The 15,773-nt window shown below is 41.9% G+C and overlaps 1 long non-coding RNA gene across 1 annotated transcript in view; it reads left to right on the top strand.

Annotated features, from left to right (window-relative positions):
* The first annotated feature begins 2,729 nt into the window (after window positions 1-2,729).
* LOC309367311 overlaps window positions 2,730-15,773 on the top strand; it is a 66,198-nt gene continuing 53,154 nt past the window's right edge. Inside the window, exons 1-2 of the long non-coding RNA XR_014167021.1 lie at window positions 2,730-2,855; window positions 4,631-4,762. This is a non-coding gene — a long non-coding RNA (uncharacterized lncRNA). The remainder of the gene's footprint in view (window positions 2,856-4,630; window positions 4,763-15,773) is intronic.

The raw sequence follows: 15,773 nt of genomic DNA, 5'->3' as shown, positions 1-15,773 counted from the left end.
TGAAACGAGATGGGGAAACTGGAAGAATGTGATATGGTTGCCTGCACTAGAGGAACAGCCTTTCTGCTCATGCAAAACACTTTTGGATCCAAGTCTATGCTTTCAACTTCAGAGAACTGTCATATGATTCCCACCCAGAAAGCTTTACAGAGTCAGACCTTCTTACCTTCAGCAACAGAACCATGTTGTGCATTTAATGAAAATCTTCTACCTCCACTGTTGGGAGCAGTATGTCTCAGGATACCAGCTGCTGAGTATCACAAGTGAGGAGAGCAGTGTTGCATTTTCAGGTCCTGCTTGTGGCTTACCACTATGAGAACAGCATGCTGGACTTTGGTGTGATCCAGAAGGGCTCTAATGTTCTTGGGGCCATGTCTGCGCCATATTACTAGGTCAAAATGTTAGACGGATGCATCCAACGTTGGCCCAAGGGGATGCACCTCTGAGGTCTTTTGCATTATACTCAGTTGTGCTTCATTAAGACATCTGCCTCCCACCGAACAGTTTAATTCCCAGAGCCCATGATGAACCACCTGTTCTAGGAATCCCGCAAGATGTTGGTATGCATGTAAGACAGAAAAATCGACCAAGCTGAAGGATATCAGGTGCTGCCCTTCTGAAGTTCAGTGGGCTGTTCTCTCTGAAGAGCAATTATTCCTTATGGCCAGCCCTCCCTCCCCCCACCGCTTTCAAATGCAAACAAATCTTTTTACAAATGTCGTAGATGGGTCATGACACTCCAGTGCATACACAATGAACACCTTAACTTTATTGCAAAGACTGTGTATGTTTAAAAAAAGGAACATATTGTGCTGACATTGTAAGGAAGCCCTTGACGTCTGATAGTTTAACTGAGTCTCTTAATGTTTGACAAATGATTCCAGTTCAGCATCTGCCTTTGAAAGCAGGAGATAATATGGGACTGGCTCAATGTTAAACACTTTTTCTAGGGCAGCATGCAATTTGATGGGCTGCAGGGAAAGCTAACAGCTTTATACAATGGCCCGCTTCCAAATGGCCACACAATTCTTTTCCTTACGTCGAAATTACAGTGTTTTACAAAAGGGGAAAAAGGCAGGGGGGATTTCTTAGCTGCGATGTTCTTTATTTATTGAAGATGTGAAAGCTTCAAGTGCAAGTGAAATGCAATGTCTAATATTTGCAAATTGTTCCAGAATGAAAGTGAAGCAATTGGCCTCTGCTCTCTGTAATATTTCTGTATTGCTATCATTAAGCCCCATTGGGTTGATGCTTTGATAAGTGGTGGTCAGATGCTGGCCTTCAAGATTGCTATATGCAAGCTCCCCACTCCCTTTTTTTTCTTTTGGTGTATGTATGTGTTCCTATCCCTTTTGTTTTGTATTCAGCAATACTGGATGCTATATAATGGGAAGTGAAATAGAAATCTTAAATTTGAACGCAGAGGAAAAGCTGAGCAAGGAAATGTTTCTCCGCTGTGATTTGCTCTCTTGCAGGAACCTCATTTTCTTTAAAATTGTATGCTAAACATATCCTGTAAACTTGTCGTCCGGGTGCGTAAAATCCATGTTAATTGCCAAAATGAGAGGTAGTGGGAGGACTCAGGTCTGCCTGGAAGGTGTCCATTGTCAAGGAAGGCAACTCTGAACATACTCAGGGGCACACACATTTTAATTACCGGTATTCCTTCTCATGTTCTCTACATTGCAGAGAGAGAGAGAAACTTTAACAATGAAGTCAAAGGGAAAAGAAACAAGAAATTGATTTTCCCCACCCCCTGAACTGAAAAGTCCCAAATATTGCAACCTTTCCCCATAGGGGAGTTGCAACCCCTTTATCATTTCAGTTGCCTTTATTTCTGCACCATTTGCAGCTCAGTAGTATCCTTTTTGGAGGTGCAGCAACCAGAAACTGTACACAGTATCCAAGTGTGGATGCACCATTTATTTGTATAACAGAATGTGGTTCTGGCAGTTTTATTTTCAATCCCTCTCCTAATTATCTCTAACATGGGATTCATTCTTTTTTCAGCTACCAAACACTGCGCCAACATCCACCAGATTCCTGCCATTTCAAATCCCATTGGCACATATGTCATTAATATTTTTGCTGCAAGTGCCTCACTTTACACTTCTTTACATCATTGAATTGCATTTTCCAGTTTTAGGCTTTCCATACGTCAGGAAAATTCCTGACATGTCCTGGTTTTGGGGAAAACCTGGATGTATGTCAATGCGGCGGAAACAGCTCCAAAAGCTTAACATCACTATTTTGGGTTTTCCTCCCAAACAATTTGGGTTTGTTGCACCAAAAAAGCTCAACAATTTTGGCGGTTTCCTTAAAAAGAAGCTCAAAAAGCTCACTCTTTGTGGGTGTCAGGAATCTTACCTTTTGAAATATGGCAACCCTACCAGTTTTAGGGTAAGCTCATTTTATAGCTTCTCACAAGCTTCTTACATTTTTACCACTTTAAACAATTTGATGTCATCAACAAATTTGGCAAAGTCACTGCTCACCCCTATTTCTAGATTGTTTAGGAAGAACTTTAAAAGCACAGGTCCCACTACAGATACATTCTGATACTTACCGTAGATCTGTGAGGTTTGCAGCCAAAATCACAAACACGTGTTTTGCTTAGCTAAGAGCCAGACTAGTACACAGAGAGTTCTTGAACTTCCTAGAGAGGACTCTGTGAGGTCACTTCTTTTGCCATCTCTAGTCAGGAACTGTGTAATATATAAGTCCTGCCTGTGAGGAAGGCACTCTTCACCATGGTCTTCAGCCATGTTAGCTAAGACTACCAACTTTTATTTTACTGTAACTTGGAAGTATTTTTATGCACACTACCTTGCTATATTTGCTTCCTGCCTCAAAACGTAAGCAAACTCCCCTCCCCCCTTCGTTTATTTCACTAAAAGCGTGTAGTTCGTTCTCTGCACTGGGGGTGAAGAGGGGGGAGGTCAGTGGGCCACAAATGAAAGGGGTAGAAGGTTGCAATTGCCTAATTCCTTACCTTTAATAAGCTGCAAAACTTGTAATCGCTTTACTCTGCTAAAAAGGCTTCACAGTCTGATTACTTTTGTATCTCTCCCACACAATGTGGGGTAGGAGGTTTAGAGCTAAATCTACAAATTTAATCCTCAAATCCATCTTCCACAGGATCAACCTCAAGCATGCATGTACGTATGCAATTGGGTGTGCATTAGGGCCACTGGGAGCTGCAAGCTTAAGAAGTAGTAAAGTAAAAAAAGGTAAAGGACCCCTGGATGGTTAAGTCCAGTCAAAGGCGACTATGGGGTGTGGTGCTCATCACCACTTTCAGGCCGAGGGAGCTGGCGTTTGTCTGCAGACAGCTTTCAGGGGCATGTGGCCAGCATGACTAAACCGCTGCGGGACACAGTGGCGGAAACCAGAGCGTGCAGAAACGCCGTTTACCTTCCTGCCCCAGCAGTACTTATTTTATCTACTTGTACTGGCGTTCTTTTGAACTGCTAGGTTGGCAGGAAGTAGTACAGGGGCAGTGAGGCACCAAAAGTGGTGCCAGATGTCGGTGGGTGAGCCCCAAACTAAGATAAATGTGTCATTTTACCTCAGAATACTTCTGGGAACCACTGTCTTGAGAGAAGGAACACTATTCCCATACTCTTTTTGCCGTTTGTTTCACCTACCAAATCCCATGTAAAACAATGCAGATTCTTTACTGTTTTGTTCTATATTATTTGCTACCTTAATAATGAACCATTCAAGGTTTCTTAGTGACTCTGTCCAATAAAGGATCAAACCAATGGTAAATTATCCCCGAGTATTGTATTCAACTCTTTGTTGGATACTCAGGAGGCCTCTGCCTGCCGCCTTGGCTGGGTTGGAAATTCACTGTCAGAAAACTCAGAAACCTAGGGATTTTAGCAGAGTTCCAGAAATGTGCTCTCTTAGCAATTGTTGTGGTGAAAAAAGATAGTTTGGGGCCATTTATCTTTTAGTTGTCCTGTGGGTAAGCAGAGCCTTGACACTAGGCCGCCATTACACTCTCAGGCAAACCATGCCCCATCCTCCTCCCCCCTTTAAAATAAGGTGGGTGTTGTGGTGAACTGTGAGGCTTGGGACATAAAATGTGTTAACAGAGGTGTAAGCGAAGGAGCGATGGCAGGGCTGGCAAGCAGAGCAGGCGGGTGGGGGACAGCCTCTAAACTAATAAACAAATAGATAGGCCCTTGGTATGCTTGTTTTGAAATGCAGCTCTCAGATCTTAGCTATCTAGCTCTTTTTAGGTGATGAGAACTATTATGGCTAATTGCAGAGAGCTTTCTCTCTGCCTGTGTGGGTTTTTTTAAATTAAAAAACAACAACACAGCAGGCTTTGACTTGGATTGCCAAAAGAAGTACTGTATCTGGAATATGGGTTGGGTGGGTGGCATGGTAAAACGCGATTGTGAAGTGATACGTTGCCACCATATCACAGTGTGCCGGGAGGTGGGAGCGGAGAAATCTCTAAATGGCATTTGATCAGTGCACTTATCACCACCTAAAATGGTTCATGTGACCCTCTTAGAGGAAGGTTGAAGTACTCTCTAGCTAGTATCCAGGCTACATCCAGATACAGTATGCTGTTTCCAGGTGAGCTGCTTTAATATTGCTGCCCTATATTTTCCAGAACAATGCAGTTTTGACTCTGCAGGATAGCAATTCCTGTGCACACTGGCAAACTTTTGTGTGAGCATCAATGATCTCCTTTGACAGCGTCTTCTTTCGTTCCAAAACAGATTCTCAGCTGGAGGAGATGGAGGTAAAAAAAAGTCACCTTTTTCCGTCTTACATTGAGAGTGTTATTACTTATTTATTTTAAAGTCCTTGCATAGAATTAAATGTCCTATCTTGAACAGAATCATTTTCTATCCTGCCTAGAGAGGATGTACAATTTAGAATCTGGGTCACTTGTTCTAGGCAAGGTGTTCAGTAATATACTAAATGCTGAGGACCCCAGTCGATTGTGGCATGTACAAGTTTGTGCTTGGTTTATGTTGAATCTGCTAGCATTTTGCCTCACCACCAGCAGGCATGCCATATTACATTTTTTTGGGCTATTGCAACATGAACATTTTTGGGGGCATATCTAGGGAAGGGTCATAGCTCATTGGCAGAACATCTGCTTTGCATGCACAAGATGTTGGGTATTGCTGCCAGTCAATACTGAACTAGATAACTAATGGTTTAACTCGGTATAAGGCAGCATAACAATAACAACAACAACAAATATTTGTACCCCGCTCATCTGACTGGGTTGCCCCAGCTACTCTGGGTGGCTTCCAGCACATATAAAAACACAATAAAGCATTGCACATTTAAAAACTACCTGATACAGGGCTGCCTTCAGATGTCTTCTAAAGGTTGTATAGTTATTTATCTCCTTGACATCTGATGGGAGGGCATTCTACAGGGTGGGTAGCACTACCAAGGAGGCCCTCTGCCAGGTTCCCTGTAACCACTTCTTGCAGTGAGGGTAATGCTAGAAGGCCCTCAGAGCTAGCTCTTGTGCATCTATATTTATTTTCTGGGAGAGGGTGATGTGCACTAGCATGATCTTGCAGCCAGAGATGCCACATTGGACTAGTGAAAGATTTGGATAACCATCTCTATTTGGACAGTGACATCAGGTTGCTTTATCACTTCAGACCACAGATGGAAGCTCATAAGCTGAAATGCTTCCTCACAAAAACATACATATATACAGAAAATGAATGCTTTGGAGAAGAGGTCTAATTTGCAGTCTAAAGTACAGTCCACATACAAATTTACTACCTCGGTGAGCAGTAAACACCAGCCTCGCCTCCCATCTGAATTGGTACAGTCTTAGGAAAAGAAACTTGATGCTGTTTGCATCCAAAAACTATAAAGGGTAAAGAGAAACTGCAATATATTTCAGTGAGTTAAGAAATTACAGTGGCTTTGTTCTGCTTATCCAAGTTTTTGATATGACATTTGATGCAACAGGAAAAAGAGATCAGCCTTTCAGACTGTAACAGAATAAATTCAGATACTTGCCAATGATCTGCAAATCTCTGCCTTTTTTAGAAAATGCAGGATCAAAGATGTGGGAATTAATTAGCAAAGTAAAATGGTTTCAAAGAGAATTACTTTACATGCATTGCTTCTGTTCCTTTGTCATAATAAGAGAGTCACTATTTCATAGCATATTACCATTGCAGTGTTAAAAAAAAGGTGTTTACATGTCATTAGTTTATGGCTGACTACATATGCAGAGCACACCTTTCCTTAACAACAAAGACCATCTCAGTCAATTACTTTAAATCAATTTATGGCTTTGAGACATATACAGTCTCTCTCTCTCTGTGTGTGTGTGTCTGTATTCCAAAGCTTGCACAGGAAAAATGTCACTTGCTATCCAACCAAGGGCAAGCCTGAAACATATGGTTACAATATCTGTGCCTTCATTGGGCTCCTGGGAGTATTCAGTGACAAATCAATGAAAATCTCTTGTACATGGGCTAGTGCAAAGTGGTGTGCATTGAAGGTGATAATGGAGCCGCCCTGTGCTATGATATTGGTAGCTGTGCTGCTTCCTTCACCCGCTCCCTTGCGCGGATGCATTTTAAGCAAAGCATGAGAAGCTATTATTCCTTTGTGAATAAGAATTACAACAGTTTAACTTAAAATGAACAGAGAAACAGAAAACAGGTCGGGCTTTCCACTTACACACCAGAGAGGAGAATGTCCCGTAAATCTGTCAGATGAATGACTCCCTAAGCTGTATTCCTTCGTCTGTCTATGAACAATATTGGATGATTCACAAGAAAATCTCCCAGACATGAAAGGGTAATTATGATGTGGTCCATCAGTCATTCCCAGGGTTTGGCTGCACCAGCGCTCCTTCCTGCAAGTCTTACATATGTGTGCCTACCCTCAAGTGAGCCCCACTGAATATGTGTGTGTGGGATTACAGCTTTTTGTGTGTGTCAAGGTGTTACTGTTTGTACGTTTCTTACATTCCCCCCGGGGGGGGGCTGTGTGGGAATCTCTTCATATTGTGTTTTTATTATTTTAAAAACAGTGCTGAATTAGGGCACAGATCAAATGAATAGCATTGTCAGCAGCCACTCTTAAGAATTCCAAAGCAGCTAATCTCTAGAATTTGTGATTAGGAAACCTTCCACAAGGATATTCCACTTTTTCCTCTCTGTCCAAGGGTTTATCAGTTCCCTCATTCCTCTGAGGCTTTTAATCACAATTTAGAAACAATAGGGCTTTCACATTCCCTAAGCAAAGTAGTTCAAAATTGAAAAAGAGAGTGCTTTATGGCTCGGTTTATTTATATTTATATTAAATTAGGATTTTCAGTATGCCTAATTAGTATGATTAATCAAGGTTCCCTTGAATATTCTCTACAGCTATTCTGTGACCTTTCTAGTTTGAGTAGTGGGTTGCAACATCGCTCTTCCACTGATATCCACTGTTCTATAGTTAACTTATTTGATGCTGTAAAATGTCACACTCCCCCCCTTTACAGTTTCTCCCCTTTTTATTGTTCAGTTGAATATTGATCTGTATTGAGTGCAAGTTATCCTTTCTTCTTCCCAGAGCACTGGCCTTATGCTGTGCTGTACAAAAAGATCAGCTCCATCTGTACTTTTATTGTTTTGAAAAGTTAAACACTTCAAGGTGAAATTTAGGTGATAAAACCTACTCTTTTCCCTCAAGCTGACATCTTTTCCGATGCTTAGCTATACCAGTCTACATTTGGAACTGGCTGTAAGGTTAAAGGATCGGCAAAACCCCACTAAAGCATGGGCAGCGAACCTGCGACCCTCCATATGTTGTTGGAATCCAAGTCCCCTTAACTATAGCCAGCATGACTCAGTGGTCAGGGGATGATGGGAGCAGTAGTCCAGCAAAATCTAGAGGGTCACAGAGCCCCCGTCGTGCGATAAACCCTGGGCAAGGCATACCGTTTTCACTGTTGCCAACCATCCAGAAAAACCCTGGCATAGATGGAAAGCACCGTCTTAAAAGGCGTTACCCTTTCTGTCTCATACAGGAAGGAATGTCTCTTATTTGAGGGTGCCCTGTTATAATGCATGCAAGCATCATCTATGCTTTGTTTTGTTTTCCTTTAGAGCTGTTGTTTTTACTCGCATGAAAATATATTCAAATTACGGTGATTACAAGCAACAAACACAATTAAGTTTTTTGTTTTGTTTTTTAAGAACAGCATGTCAATTCATAATACTCACAGAGGCACGAGGCTCAAGAGCTCAGGGCTGGCCATACTTTCTCAGACTTTGCTACTGGATTGCCCTTCATTGATGTTCGATGGATGGATTGGACTGGTCCCTCTTGAGTCGGAGCCTAGACTGTTACTCAGGACAGTGTCCTTGACACTGATTTGTCTACAGTGCTCCTGGGCTGATGGATCCAGCCTGCTCATCTCACTCCTTGATCTTGGTCAGAAGCATATTTTATTTTACTAATTCCATTGAAAGTGTGCTCAAATTCTGCGTTGTATGCACTTTTATTAGGCACATATTATTATCAGTATAACATCATATGCACATTTATCCATATTAGATGCATATACACACCAGATTTCTTACACAGATATTTATATAGTTCTGCTGCAGAAATATAGTACCACATGGTGTACACTCTTTTTATATGTACAACACGTGTATATTTCTGCATGCAGTTTTGCATATGATTAGTCAGGCTTAAAACAAACAAACCAAAATCCCAGAGCGTTCAAGCAGCTTGGATGTAAACAGGTGCTTGATGCGAGACATGCCAGTAAAGTTTTGATTTGGTTGGAACAATTACATTCTGTGTATAAAACCTCACAATCTGTGATTTTAAGGTTTTTAAACTGTTTTCAATATTGTGTTTTGATGTTGTGACCTTCTCTGGGACCTTAGGGTGAAGGGCTGGTTAATGATGACGATGATGATAATTTCCATAGCTGGAGATTCAAATGTAGAATTCTGTCAACGGAAGCTTTGTGCAAATATTGCTGCTTGTGCAACAGGGCTCCCCCACCCCCAGACCCCTAAAATTGGCTGTGGAGGGGATCAGGAGGACATCCCCTCCATAGTGCATTGGGGGGGGGGGAGTGAAGGAGGGCACGCTGCCAGGCAAGTCAAGACACTTGCCCTCTTGGAACAATCAGAAGAGTGTGATGTTGAATTCCTCCCCTGTTGATTCTTTCCGGAAATTGAATCCTACAACAGAAAGGGGAATGCCAGGTTCATTCACACAAGAGTGACTTAGAATACATAGACGGGGCTTTGCCCAGAAAGGCCATGTTGTTGAAGCCCTCATTTTTAGGAAATACCATTTGATCAGAATTAAGTGTTCAAACTGTGGGGGAGACATACATCTTTTTTATAATATGACTGCCTGCGCTTTTTGATTATTTCTAGCACTGCATTTAGGTGTGAAAACGGGAGAGCAACACCATAGGCAGCTTTATTCCTGGTGAACTAAGAGACCACCGGATTTATTCATGCCCCCAGGGACGAGGGATCCTTGACAGCTTGTGTTGCAGCTTAATATTGTAATTGATCTCATTTGCTGGCCTTTTGCACTGCTCCCCTTTCAGTCTTGTATGCTAAATAATTCAGACCTCTTATTTTCCCACAGCAAAAGAGACTCTGACTTCAATCATGCTTTTTACTGTTGCAGGAGCCTGTGGATCAAAAGTAGTAGTAATAGAAGGCCCCTGTGACGTAGATCACTTAACGTGACAGCTTTTTATTCATGCTGTGAGGATGTTCACTATCTGGTTATTTGATTAAAGTATTGTCTCATTTGTGTGTGTGTGTGTGTGTGTGTGTGTGTGTGTGTATATATAATAGAACCCCCACTACAAAATGTTTCCTTTTTTATGGGTAAATCTGTAGCCATGAAAGATGCATTGAATTGTTTGGGGCAATGTGGCCACATTGGTGCCATGTCTATTAACCAATGAGGCAGGTTTCAGGTAATCTTTATGGCTCAAAACACAGGTAATTAAGCAGGGGCCAAGTAAATGATTTGCAGAAAACGTAGGTAACATAGCAGTTTAACTTGTATAGGACTCAAATGGTGGCTGCAAAGCAGAAGGACTCAAATGGTGTCATGCATAGAGGGTCCCCTACCCAACTCAAATGGCATCAGGTAGTAAATGCAAGCGACTTGGTTAATAGCAGACAATCACTGTTGGAAATAAATTAATCTGATTGGTCAGACACTGATTACCAGTAAACTGACAGCGGAGGCAGTCAGAGTTAATTGAGCTCCAATCAGGGTTCAAGCAAAGCAGGCTCAACAAGGGAAAGAAACATAATAAAACTAGCTATAGAGGCACATCCGTGTTGGTATCACCCACGTAGGACCACCTCCAGCTTAAGCGAAGGCTTTTGGAAAGGTGTTTGCACCTTGGCTAGAGATGGGATTAAGAATGGTTTGAGAACTATGGATTGGTTTGAAGCTGTCTTGAGAAACAGTTCATTAAATTCTATTTTTTAAAACGTATAAAACACAGGTCTCTAAAACTACTTCTTCATCTGGGGCCAGCATTTGTTGATTTCCAGTCAAACTAGTTTAGCAGCATAAGAGAGTTTATTTTTCATCTCGCTCCTGTTTAGAGTTAACTTCAGATGGAATGGTGAACTAATCTAAAAATGATCTGAAATGGATTTTTGGTGGGATACCTAAAATGTCACGGTTTTATGGTCCAATATCTTTGCCCTTTGTACAAGTGGAAGCAAACATCTTAGTGTTTCCCTTTTGGAAGCAGGTGATTTTTCCTCCCGAGTTGATAAAGCATTTCTGCTTCAGAGCCTCCCAAGTGGTACTGATTATCGGACATTTTGATTATTGGTTTCATAGGCCAGAACTGACTCGTAACATGTATTTTAGAATGTTTATGGGGAAAATAAAGTTTTAAAGTCTACTCTAGTGTTGGTGGCAAGGAGGTTACTTTTTTGCCTCCACCATTGCATCCCTGCAGTGTTGTCCACCAGAGCTTCTCCAGGTAAAGAAAAGGTTGTTGCATCCACTCATTTCAGAAGGAGATGTTCCTCCTGGGGTCAGCTCTGCCTAGTGGCCTGTGGTCAGTTGCTATGCATGCACATTCACTACCCAACTTACATTCTCATATTCTTGTTATAAGAATGTATGCAGGAAAGCCTGCTGGTAAAGAAATGAATTTGAACATCTGGCTCCCTGGATGTTAAATAGAAACAATTATTATTTTAATATTGTTGTCATGATTTCTGAGTATAAAAATGTTTGATTTCAATATATGTTTATATATCAGTCTTCAATCATGTTTCTATTACTTCCACACACAGTGGTAGGATATTTTACATTGATGCCTTTTGTACTGAATATAACCAAGGAAGTATTATGAAAGGCTTTTATTTGCTGATTTTCCAAGGTTTGAGGTGTCTTGAGTTAATGCTTCAAAACAAAACTTAAATAATACAGAAAACACAGATTTAATAGCACCAGGAACACCCAGATATACTAACCAGCCAAGCCAAAAACTCATGTTTTGCTGTTTTGTTTTTAATTATTTAATTGTTTTTAATCCTGTATTTGGGGTGGCGCTGTGGGTTAAACCATAGAGCCTAGGACTTGCTGATCAGAAGCTCAGCGGTTCGAATCCCCGTGATGGAGTGAGCTCTCATTGCTCGGTCCCAGCTTCCAACCTAGCAGTTTGAAAGCACACCAGTGCAAGTAGATAAATAGGTACCGTTTCTGCGGGAAGGTAAACTGCATTTCTGTGCGTTGCTCTGGTTCGCCAGAAGTGGCTTAGTCATGCTGGCCACATGACCCAGAAGCTGTACGCCAGCTCCCTCGGCCAATAAAGCGAGATGTGTGCCGCAACCCTAGAGTCGGTCACGACTGGACCTAATGGTCAGGGGTCCCTTTACCTTTTTATTTATTCTGTGAACTACCCTGAGATCTTAAGATGAGAGGCGGTGTATAAATCTAATAAATTAAAATAAAATAAATTAACAGTGTAAGTTGAAATACTTGTGTGTGTGCAGGACACTTAAATCAGAAAGGAATTTTATTTGCTTTCCAGAACAGTAGGTGTATTGGTCTGTTGTACTAAAGAAAAAGAAAAAGTCCTCTTTGTTGGAGCTTACTTCAGAGTAGTCGTGCATAGGGCTGGGATATTCTAATCCCAAGGTCGATATGTTGAAGACTGAAACAAGACAGACTTTATTCTGAAATATTAAGTCCCCAATACTTCTACCTCTAGTTCTTCCCACTGCCGGTGTAAATGCCCCCAAGAGAAAAATGGTTTCCCACCCTGGTCTCAGGGCCGATCCACCCATGAGACAAGTGAGACGACTGCCTCAGGCACCACAGTCCAGCGAGGCAGCAGATCCCCATGCTGATCTTTGTCCCCCCCTTTGTTCCTGATGTAGATCTTCCCTTACCCCGTCTTCCCTGGTGGGGAGGGAGGATGCCATTTTGGTGTCCTCTTCAGGTGCCAAAATGTCTTGGGCCAGCCCCTACATCAGACACAGACTGAGCCTCATCATCCGTCTACTTCACAACAATCTAGCTTGGGGAACCGCTGAGGTAATACTCGCAAAACATGACTATAACAGTGCTCTGGCTGTTATGCAGGCAAAAAAATACTTCAGTCCTTGTCGGAACATTTTTTATTTATTTATCACAACTCAAAAATCCCATTAAGATGTCTTCACAGAGAACAAACAATTTATGACAAGTAACTAGCAACAACTGTTCAGAAGGTTGGGAAGGCAATTACTTTATTAAAAAAGAGACACAATTGGCTTCTTCACCACTTATCCAAATAGATTTTCAGCTGGGTTCAATAAAGCAAAAAAAGAAAGATAGAAATTTGCCTTGGGTTTCTGCAGCCTTTTAAGATTTTCTTTGTTTTATTATGGAACAAAGAAGTGTTTGTTAAGAATTTCTTCACACTTAGTACTGCAGGGGGTGGGAATTCTGCTAGACTTCAAAACATATATCTGTCTCTCCCTGTACATTCAAAAAACTCATTATTAAGTTTTTAATGACTCTTCTAAAACTAGAAGTTTCCTTCTGAGACATGAAAGTTAATATTTCCCCCAAGAAAAAGTACAGTATTTGAGTTTTTCTTTCTCCTGCTATTTGGGGGCTCTAGCATTACATACAACGATAGGTTTATCTTGCCAATGCCCCTTTCTTCCTGGGTGCTAAAAAGTATTTTGAAAATGTGCCAGGCAAAATGAACAAAAAAAATGTAGCTGTCTTCACCTTGTCTTACATGTATTTGCCTTGATCAGCTTTATAGTATAGGGGTGACCAAACTGTGCCTTCAGACCCTTTTGCAATATGACTCTAGGGCAGTTTAAGCCAGCCAGGTGTCTTTAGAAGCTCATAAACAAGGGACAAAGGTTCTGGGCATTCTTTGTTTATCATACAGTATAACTTAGATGCACTTACTACAATGGAAAATCTCTGTAGTTGATTTCCAGCATTTGGTCTTCAGAGGGGTATTGCTTCTGTACAGAAAGGTTTAATTCAACTATCATGACTAATATTTGATGACAGGCAAGTCATGAAACTAATTTCTCTTTAAAATAGGGTTGGGGAGTCTGTATTGCTGGACTGCAACTGTTTGTGTAATGCCAATAACTCGAATGTTGTGAAGTGGCACTGTTTGTGCATGTGTGGACATGCAACTAGCATTTTCAAACCTTTCTCCGTATGGGGGAAAAAAACCTAATCGATTTTTTAAAAACGTGGAAGCTTATTTCCATTACAGTAGTTTCTAGATCTGTAAAACAAGCACCAAAACAACACAAATTATTAATAAGCTGCTATGAGTGTTGACACTTTGCCTGTTCACCAAGTCAGTGAGTCCCTGGAATTCTGTCTCCAGAATGGATCTATGTCCTCTCCTGGCCTGGAAGTGAGGAACAAAGACTTGCTGGCTGCTTATGGGTCTTGTATCACAAGCTGATGGCCGCAGTGCACTGTGGGACAAAGCAAAGGAGAATCTGAACTTCCTAAGTTAAGTGCAGTCACTTTGGCATGCTGGCTACTGTTTTCTAAAAATAGAATCTCTTTGCTTTTCATTCATGTTTTATCGGACCACTCATCACTGTGTGCCAATGTAGAAGTAGCATTTATTCTCTTATTTACCGTTCCCTCTTTTTCTTCAATAGTGAGAATGAATAGGAAATCAATGCTATTAGAGGGAAGAATGACGAGTTCATCCCCAGGAAGCTGTGTGCTCATATATTTAGCCCCACACCCCACCTGCATCTTTTAGCAAACCTGGTATATAGGATGGAACTACAGTGGTACCTCGGGTTAAGAACTTAATTCGTTCTGGAGGTCCGTTCTTAACCTGAAACTGTCTTAACCTGAGGTACCACTTTAGCTGATGGGGCCTCCTGCGCTGCTGCATGATTTCTGTTCTCATCCTGAGGTAAAGTTCTTAACCTGAGGTACTATTTCTGGGTTAGTGGAGTGTGTAACCTGAAGCGTATGTAACCTGAGGTACCATTGTATAAGAAAAACATGTCAGCAAAGAAGCATAGCATTGCAAGGAGACCCCAAAGGTCCTCTAATGTAACCTCCTGTGATGCAGGAATAGGATAAACCCAATACTACACCATCCCTGAGAGGTGACTGTCCAGTCTCCAGATGTTGCTGGACTCCAGCTCTGATCATCTCTGACTATTGCCCATTTTGACTGGGGATGGTGGAAGCTGGAATCCAGAAAACACCTGGAGGGCCGCAGGTTCCCCACCCCTCCTTTAGGTAACCATTGCTTGCACCTTCCACGTAGTCTGTGGAATATTCACGGATTTGCTTTGCTAAAGACTTTAGACTTTCTAACAGTGAACAAATGCCTGAAGGGGCTCTCTCAACTAGCAAAGACATAGTCCAGTTTCTCATAGACAATGTGGCCTCTCCCCACACAACTCCCTGCTGAGCAGATGTATAATATATGACATGATAAATTTGGGTCTAAATAGTAGGAGGAGAAAGTGCTCCACCAGTAGAGACAAATCCTAGATGGGATTTATATGCATTCATAAAGTACTAGAGTACGTAGTATTGTTTTGCAAAGTAAGGGCATATAGCAGGATAAGCTGACTAGAAGATTACTAACACATGAAATAAAAAAAAAATGTTGGTAGGTGAGCAGAGTTCTGTGATTTTCTAGGAGGTTCAGAACCTAGCACAAAAGCGTGTTTATTCACCTAAGCTGCATAGTGTTGCATCTTCTTTTTAAGTCCTTTGGCATTAAGCAAAAGCACTTACATATTTTATCAGCCCCCTCCTCCTGCCCCCAGATCATAACACAATCTGGTCCACAACTCTGCTACAATCAGAAAGATAGAACTAGAAGTCCGCATAGAGCAAATAGCTCAAGAAAATGAACCATGCTGTAGGCTGCAGGGCAAGACTCACAGACACATGCAGTGTATGGTAAAGGAATTACATATACAGTGGTACCTCGAGTTACATATGCTTAAGGTTACATATGCTTCAGGTTACAGACTCCACTAACCCAGAAATACTACCTCGGGTTATGTACTTTGCTCAGGGGCGCCGACTTATAAAAAATATTGGGGGGGGCCATACCGGGGTCCTGCCCCAGGAAGTTTTCTAAGTTCCAATGTCAGCGGCGCCCAGCAGAGCAGCCCTCTCGGCCACGGCAGCCCGGCTCTCCCAGCCCCCGGGGGCCGCCCTCCTCCCTCGCGCACCCGCAGCGTTCCCGCCCGGGGAGGTGGCGCCCCCAAGGACTCAGGTTCGGTTGTACC

The sequence above is a fragment of the Podarcis melisellensis genome (genome assembly GCF_964234715.1).
Source record: "Podarcis melisellensis genome assembly, chromosome: 3".
In the NCBI taxonomy this organism is placed as follows: Eukaryota; Metazoa; Chordata; class Lepidosauria; order Squamata; family Lacertidae; genus Podarcis; species Podarcis melisellensis.
This window is presented reverse-complemented; position numbering and strand designations above follow the sequence as displayed.